Consider the following 9,122-nt stretch of genomic DNA (forward strand, 5'->3'; position numbering starts at 1 on the left):
CCTCCTCCTCGGGCTCGCAGGGGCCCCATGGGAGCCCGAGCCTGCGGGGCCGGAGGCGCAGGGCCAGCATGAAGGTGGAAAGGTGATGATGAGCGTCTGAGGTGCCAGCCAGGCACTCGAACTCGATGCCAAAGTGCCCTTGCTGCTGGAGTGCGGGCAGCGAGGATTAGAGTCAGAGCAGCTTTTACAGTATTTGTGTTGCATTTGCGAGTCTGAATTGGGCGTCAACCGTTAAGCCCATGGAGTGTGGACGAGGCTCCTCGTTGGCCTTGGCCAACGAGCAGCCCTGGAACCGTTGCAGCGTTTCCGGGGCTGCTCCTCCTCGGGCATTAGTTAAGGGTAGGCGCAGGTGGGGGGAGAGGGGTCCAGGGCAGACAGTCAGCTTAAAGTCTATATTCCCTTTATCTATGTTTCTTGATTCTTCTTTGGTGGTTGGAGTTTTTAAAATTATATCTATTATTTTCATTCTTTGTAGGAAGAGCTTCAGGTGTCTTAATATGTAGTATTTCTTAGCTGTTGTATGCTTAATCTTCTTCTTTTTATAGGGTTTTAGACTATATTATTGTCTATATCCCCTGGATCTTTTTCTTCTGATTTTCTTTGTAGTTTATATGTAGTCAATTATCTTTGTTCGCTGTAGAAATATCTTCATGTGTCTCAAAATGTAGTACCTTTTCTTCTTTCTTTTATAGGGTTTTAGACTATAGTATAGTCTATATCCCTTAGATCTATGTTCTTTCTTCTTTCTTATATTATTTCCATTAGCTCTGTTCTGTAAGAGTGAAATCTTGGACATTGTAATATTTATATGTTCTATATTTTCTTGATGATGACACCATCTACATGTTGGGTAATTTATTATTTTTACTTTGTGTAGATATTGGTTCAATGTTGTATGTGTTGTTTTGAGTCTGGTTATGCAAACATCTAGTTTTCTGTTTTTTGATCTTGTCCATGGTTGGGGATCCGTGTTTTTCAGAAGGTAATTTTTTGTGTTTAGGATTGTATTAATTGTGTATTCCATTTTTTAAAGTATTTTATTCTTACTTGTTTTATCTTTTTTCTTTTGTCCTCATATATGGTTATGGATTTGTTATGTTATGCGCCTTTTTTGCTACTTGATCAGCTATTTCGTTTCCTCTTATGTTTTTGTGTGATGGTATCCACTGTATTTTTAGTGTCTGTTTTTGGATTGTAAGTGTATATATCATTGCCTGTATTTCAAATATGATGTGTTTATAGCTTTTGGGTTTTAAGTTTGATTTAGTTGTAAGGCTGACTTCGAATCTGAGAATATTACTGATGTACTAATCTGTTGTCCTGGATATAGGTAATTCCTTGTTTTATTGCTTAAAAGTTCTGCCTCTATTATTTCTGTTTCATCAGGTAATTTCCATATTGTTTTTTTTATTTTATCTTGGATATAAATGGCTGCTGAGGTTGACTTTTGTTTAATTTTGAGCAGTCTGTATTTTTTTTTTAAATTGAAATATCTTTGGTGTTTTCCATCTTTAAAAATTGACTCTTAGTTATTGTTCTGGGATATTTTTGTTAGATCATCTATGAAGTTAGTTTCTATTTTATGTAATATCAAACCATGGTGGAATAGGTGTATGTTTGGTATTGTTTTGTTTTGATTGTTATTTGTAACTGCAAGTTTCTATTACTCTGTGTACTAAGCCTCTCTTATCTTTCTGAGGGTATATTCTTCTATATTTGCTGTTACATTTCTTTTCATTTGGTTGTTCTCTTGTTTTCTAGTATTTTCATCATTTGCATACACTCCAATTCTTTTTGTTTGTATTTCATAGGCATTTTATTTGTGAGACTGTATAATGCTAATATTGGGGTGGTTTTTAAGCAGCCTGTAGCTATTCTTAGGGCATTGTTGTGTATTATTTCTATTTTTTTCATTTCTGTGTTATTGGCTGTACCAAAGAATGAGATACCATATTCTATTTGGGTTTTATATAAATATCATAGAATTTATTATGGTTTCTCTATTTGCTCCCCATGTTGTTGAAGATATTTTTCATTAAGTTTATCCTATTTGAGCAATTTATCTTTAGATTATTAATGTGGTTTTTCCAAGTTAACTTTGGAGCATCAAATTCTGGACCAAGGATTGTGTGGTTAGTTGTGAATTTAAGTACTTTGTTATCTATTTGCATCATTGGTATTTTTCTTATTTTGTTTTTTGTAAAGCACATGAGTTTACTTTTGTCAGATTTATTGTTAATTCCATTTGTCTGCCCATTCTATTATTTGTTTTAACCCAAATTCTAGTGTATTTTTCGCCTCTGCTAGATTATTATTAATTGCTCTAATTGTGAAGTCATCTGCATATATTACTTTTTTAAATTCTTCTGTTAGTGTTAAATCTGTTGTCATTATGTTGATATGTTTTTTCTGATGATTTTTTATTACCTTTTGACTATTGGTAGGTTCTGTTTTTTAGGAAGTCCATGATCCACTTGAGGGGGCTCCTGTAATTCCAAGTTTTGCTGCTTTATTATTATTGCTTCATGATTTACTGAGTCAAAAGCTTTTTCCAGATCTAGGCATGCTATTAGAGCATATTTTTTCTGCAAAAGTTTGTTGATTTGGTAGTCTATTATTTGTAGAGCATCTATGGTTGAGCTGTTTGGTCTGAATCCTGTTAGGTCTTCGTTTATTTTTATTAATATTTACTGGCTAAAAGGAGAATATCCTAAGGAACTAAAGAAATCGTTAGTAAATCCAATAATAAAGCCAGGTAAAGACCCATCAGATAAAAAATCGTACAAATATTTTAGTAGAATATCATGTATTGGGAAATTGTTTGAAAGTATTATAACAAATAGACTAAATTGGTAGTACCTTTTAGTTGGTGGTAGATCTGAGATTGTAATTAGAAGATTTAGGTTAGGATTATTGATTTTTACTTTCCTTAGGGCATCTAGTAAGTAAGTTCTGTAGGAGTTGAATCTTGGACACTGTAATATCAGATGTTCAGTTGTTTCTTCTTCTTGTCTGCACCATCAGCATGTAGGGTCATTTCAAGTTTTAGTCTATGTAAGTGTTGGGTTTTAGTCTTGTATATTTTGTTAAAATTCTTGTTATGCATACATCTAACTTCCTATTTTTTTTTTATCTTGTCCACGGTTGTGGTTGGTTGTTTTTTATCAAGTAGTCTTTTGTGTTTAGAATGTTATTTCCCAGTTCTTTTGACTGTTTGTTTTAATTTTCTTTATGATATTTCTAGTGTTATGAGGTATGTTCTTTTCTTTCTTGTTTTAGGGTTCTAGCTGTGCTGTCTATATCCCCTGGATCCTCTTTTTTTCTTGGCTTCTTTTTTCTTGTAGTACTTGGTATAGATGGTTGATCTGCACCATCAAAAGTTTTATATCAATGTCTTTTATGTTGACTCATCTTAATGCCTGTTTTAGTTTGTTCTGTGCGAGTGAATCTTGGGCAATGTAATAACATATGTTCTATAGTTTCTTTTTGGTTCTTGCACCATGTACAGAAAGGGTCATTTTCCATTTCATTCTGTAAAGGTGTTTTAGTCTTATGTGTTTGGTTATAAGTCATGTCATGCATGTGTCTAGTTTTCTGTTCTTGGCTCTGGTCCATGGTTTTCGGATGTTATCTTGATGAGATAATTTTTTGTTTTAATATCTTTTTAAAATTTTGTTTCCCCATTTTTTGGTTTTTATAAATTGTTTTCTTTTAGGGACACAATTTGGGTTTGTGGTATGGGATCTTTTATTTCATGGGCTTCTTAGCAGCTAAATCAGCAATTTCATTTCTCTTTATATTTTTATGTGATGGAATCCACTGACCATAATCTTTTGTTTGGTGTTGAGAGAAAGTATATTTGTTTTTATTTCATATACAATCTGTTTGAGTTAGTGGTTGGGGTTTTGAATTAGTTGTATTGATGATGCGAGTCTTTTAATATTACTGTATTAGTCAGTTTGTTGTTTATTGCATAATTTAATCCTGTTTTATGGCAAATAATTCTGCATGAGTGATTTCATTTTAGGGGGTAGTTTCAAATAGTTATTGTTTTTTTTCTGGATGTAAAAATTTCTGCTGATGTTGATTGTGGTTCTATTATATTTGAGCATTCAGAAAAAATTCTTTTAAAGTTTTTATAGTTAATGTTTATTAAACTCCCGATATTGATTTTGGGAAAGGTGATTTGAGGGTATTTGTTATGTTGTCCATAAAGTTTGTTTGTATACTCTCTGAGATATAATGCCATGGGGGTATTGGGGATATATTTGATATCACGTTTGGAGTTACGTCTAGATTTAGATTTGTTCTTGTTTCCTGTAGCCTCAGTGTACTAGTGATCTTTGTCTTTTGAGGATTATATTTTTTTATGGCATTTAATTATTTGTGCTTAACTGGTGTTGTATTAGGTTTATTTAGTATTTTTGTTAATTTTATACATTCAAGTTCTTTTATTCTATTTTTAAAGGGTTGGAACATTTGTTAATGCTTGTAGAGCTATGATTGCAGTTCGTCTAAGAATCCATTTGCCAGTCTAAGGTTTAGGTTAGTACTTGATTTTGTAAGATTCTAGTTTTCTAATTTTTTTCTTTTGCTGCTCCATAGATTGTTATTCCCGTATTCTATTTTGGTTTTATGTATATTTTATAAAAATTTAATAAATGTTTCTCTTTTTGCTCCCCAGTTTATGAAGTTGTTTTTTTCTTATATTCATTCTTATTAGAATAATCTGTTTTCCATTTTATTTTGGGGAAACTAATGTTAAGCCAAGAATTTGTGACTTTGAGTTATTTAGTTCTGTGTTATCTATTCTTATTATGGAAATTTGGTTTTATCTTTTTGTTTGAGAAGCACATTAATTTACTTTTGTGAAGTTTATTTTCAAATCGCAATTTTTGGCCCATTTAGTTTTGTAATTCTACTTATATTTTATTGGAAGCTTCTAATAGGTTTTTTTACTTGTTAGTAGAGTTATGTCATCTGCGTTTTATTTTTTTCTCAATTTCTTTTGATAATTTAGGTCATTTAGCAATATATTCAATAGAACTGGACTATGGTGAACCTTGAGGTACGCCACTTGTGTTGTACCATTTTCTGATGTAGATTCCAATTTTTATTTGAATGTTCTTTTATCTAACTTTTTTTTTTTTTTTTTTAATCCATTTTAGAGGTTTGCCTTATAATTCCTAGTTTTGACATTTTTGTTAGTAATGTTTCATGATTGACTGTGTCAAAAGCTTTTTCTAAATCGATACATGTAGCATGATTTTATTTTTTCTATGAAAGCTTTATTTATGTTATTATATGTAAAGCATCAGTAGTATTTCTATTAGGTCTGAAACCTGTTAAGTTTTTATCTAACTTGTTGTTATGTTCTAGCCACCATGTTAATCTTTGTTATAATATTTCGAATATCTTCCCAATACATGAAAATTCTACTAATAAATCTAAAAGGGAGTTTGCTTCTGATGGGTTTTTACCCAGTTTTATTATTGGATTTATCAGTACATTTTTTAATGAGTCTGGTTTATTCTCCTTGGACAGTATGAGTTAAAATTGATTAATATTGACTCTAGTATAATGTTTGGAATATTTTTTTTAAAATTCATATGAAATTTCATCTGGTCCAGATGCTTTGTTGTTTTGACATTTTTTGATTGCTGTTTTAATTCCCGTAGGGATATTTCTTTATCTATTTTATTTATATTTCCTAAATTAAATAGTTTTTTCTTTTTCTAGGGCCGACAGCAGTTTTGGGCTTTTACTTACGGTTTTCATTTTTGAATTTTCTAGTTTTTGTGTAATATTTGTTATTGGGAAGTCATTTTTTATTAGTGGATATTCCATTGAAGTTGTTTTTCCGTTAGTTCTTTAGAAAATTCCATATCTTTCTTGGTGGAGTTTTAAAATCTATTGTAGTACAGAAAATTTTCCTATGATTCCTTTTTGTTCTTCTTATTTTAAGTCTAGCTTTTGCTAATAATTTTTTTATTCTAGTTGATTGCTATTGTAGGCTTTTTTCTCCATTTTTTGAAAGCTTATTTTTTTCTATTATAAAGTCTTCTTCTTCTTTTTTTATAGGGTTTTAGACTTCTTGTCTATATTCCTGGATTTTTTGGAATCTTCTCTTGTTTGAGGTTTTGATCTCTTGTTTTTTATGAATTTATTATTCTTGTTCTTTGAAGGAAGATTTTTAAGGTCTTAGTATGTAGTACTTCTTTGCAGGAGGTTGATTTTCCCCCGATATAAATAGACGAATATTTGGGTTAGTTATTTTTACTTTTTTAATGTCTCTAATAATTGGTTCTTTCAGAATGGAATCTTTGGGGATTTCAATGTTAAGTGTTTTAATTGTTTCTATGGATATTGGCAACCATCTGCAATTGGGTCGGTTTCTAGATTAGTCTGTGAAGGTGTTTTTTTAGTCTTGTATGTTTTGTTAGTATTCTTGTAAGACATACATTAATTTTTCTGTTTTTGATCTAGACCATGGTTTAGGGGTTGTTATCATTGAGGTAATAGGCTTTTTTGATCAGGTTCTTTTTAAATTTTTCTTCCCATTGTCTTTTACTTTTTTTTATGATTTATTATGTTATTAATATCTTGGGGAATGATTGGGGAATTTTCTAATTCGTGAGCTTTCTTTGCTGCAAGATCTACAATTTCATTTCCAGTTATGCTTTTATGTGCTGGGATCCATTGTATTGTGATGTTTTTTTGTTTTGTTTTGTTAAAGTGTAAATTAGTTTTTGTGTTTCATATGTAATTTGTTTGTAGTTTATGGGTTTGTGATTTTTCAATGTTAAGAGAGAGTGAATTTGTAAAGATTACTGTATTTGTTAGATTGTTGATGTTTATGTAATTCAATCCTTCTTTATTGCAAATATTTTCGCCTCTATGATTTGAGTATTTTAGGTAATTTCCAAACTGTTGTAAGTTTGTTATGTTCTACATAGATTGCTGCTGACGTTGATTGAGGTTCTGTTATTTTTATCCATCTGTGAATATGTTTGATGATTTTCATATTTTGTGTTTGCTAGCATTTGGAATTGCATTTTTATTATTTCTTGTGATAGGTCTTTTGTGAAGTTGTCCATGAACTTTGTTACTAATTTATGGGAAAGATCATACCAAGGAGTTACTGGAATTATATTTTGTACTGGAGTTATATTTTCAGTTTCTGTTATATTTATATTGATTTTTTGTTTTTTGCAGGTTTCAATGGTTTTATGGGTCCAGGAATTTTATCTTTGTTATAATTGTATTCTCTGATATTTTTTATTGTTAGTCTTTTAATTTGCATGTTTTTTGTTTTTTCAATAATTCTATTAACTGTATACAAGCTAATTCATTTGTTTTGTCTGTTATCAGAGGTTTATTTGTTAAGGCTTGTAGTGATATTAGTGGAGTTGACTTAAAGCACCTGTTGATATTCTGAGAGCTGTGTTTTGTATCGTTCTATTTTTTTTAATTCTGTTTTTTTTTGCTGTTCCATATATGGCCAAACCATATTCTATTTTTGGTTTTACATAAATATTATAAAATTTCATTAGGGATTATCTCTTTGCTCCCCAGTTATATGAGGATATTTTTTTCATTATATTTATTCTGATTATAGATTTTATCTTGATGTTTTCTGTGTGTTTTGTCCGTTTTAGTTTGGTGAATCAAATCTTATCCCAGGATATCTTGACTATCAGTAAATTCTAGTTCTATATTATTCTATTTTGATTTTAGGTAACTGTACTCTTCTTTTGTTTGTGAAAATATAGCAGCTTACTTTTGTTAAATTTATCTTAGATCCCAGGTGTCTGCCCATTCTTTTACTTGTTTTAAACCTCTTTCAGTGTTATTTATGGCTTCGTTTAGGTGTTTACTTGTGGTTATTATTGTTATATCATCTGCGTATATATTTATTTTTTTTTTAGTTCTCTCAGTTTTAGATCATTTATCATGATGTTAAAGAGTGTTGGGCTTAGAGGGGATCCTTGTGGAACGCCACTTGATATTGTTCCTTGTACAGAATTTTGATTTCCTATTTTTATTTGGAATGTTCTTTCTTTTAGAAAGTTATGTATCCATTTTAATTGGTTTCCTTTTATTCCCAAATTAGCCATTTTTATTAGTAGTGCATCATGATTTACTGTATCAAATGCTTTTTCTAGATCTATGCATGCAACTAGAGCATATTTTTTATCTTTGATTGCATTTGTTATATTTATTTCTATCGTTTTTAATGCATCCATTGGGCGGTTGATTTAGTCTGAATCCTGTCGTATCTACGTTTAGTTTGTTATTTGTTTCCAGCCACCAGTTTTAATCTTTTTGTTACTATGTTACAATTTATACGGCAATTTATACAATTTATACAATTTATTTATATATATTTATATATATATATACAATTTATACGAATCTGTATGATTTTGATTCTGTTGGTGTTTTTCCTGGTTTTTGGATTGGCTTTATGAGAGCATTTTTAGAATCTTGAGGGTATTCTCCTTTGATCCAGTGAGAATTTATTTGTTTTATTATTATTTCTAGGATTATAGGAAGAGAATTTTTGTAAAATTCATATGGAATTTCATCCGGTCATATGATTTATTGTTTTTTGTATTTGTTATAGCCACAATTAACTCTTTTATTTTGATCTTATTATTTATATCTAAGTTATTAGGGTGTTTTAGAAGTTCTTCCTTCTCATTATCTGTTAACATTATTTTTCTTTTTTTTATTTATTTTTTGATATTCTTTGAATTTTCTAATTTCTTTTTTATTGCTGTGACTGGTTGGTCATTATCAGTGAGAGGGTAATTATTTTGTGCAGCCTTTCCTGTTAGTTTTTTAATGAAGTTCCAAATTTTTTTCGTTGGGGTGTTGAAATCTATTGAACGACAGAATTTTTCCCAGGACTCTCTTTTTTTCTTCAATGATTTTTCTAGCTTCAGCTAAAAGTTTTTTATATTCTCCTAGATTCCATTATTAGGTCTTCTTCCATTGTTATAAGCTTTATTATATTATTTTTTTTATGATTTCTTTGCATTTTTCATTCCCCCATGGTTTTGGATTTGATTTTTTGTCATATTCTTCAAATTTTTTAAACCCCCCCCGGTTTTTTAAAT

At 30.3% G+C, this 9,122-nt stretch overlaps 1 long non-coding RNA gene across 1 annotated transcript; it reads right to left on the bottom strand.

Annotated features, from left to right (window-relative positions):
* Positions 1-533: 533 nt before the first annotated feature.
* LOC119569173 lies at positions 534-2,890 on the bottom strand. Its single transcript, XR_005228219.1, has 2 exons — positions 2,860-2,890; positions 534-671 (listed from the first exon to the last, which is right to left on the bottom strand). It is a non-coding gene; the product is annotated as an uncharacterized LOC119569173 (long non-coding RNA).
* Positions 2,891-9,122: the final 6,232 nt, after the last annotated feature.

Source organism: Penaeus monodon, unplaced genomic scaffold (genome assembly GCF_015228065.2).
Source record: "Penaeus monodon isolate SGIC_2016 unplaced genomic scaffold, NSTDA_Pmon_1 PmonScaffold_1314, whole genome shotgun sequence".
Classification (NCBI taxonomy): Eukaryota; Metazoa; Arthropoda; class Malacostraca; order Decapoda; family Penaeidae; genus Penaeus; species Penaeus monodon.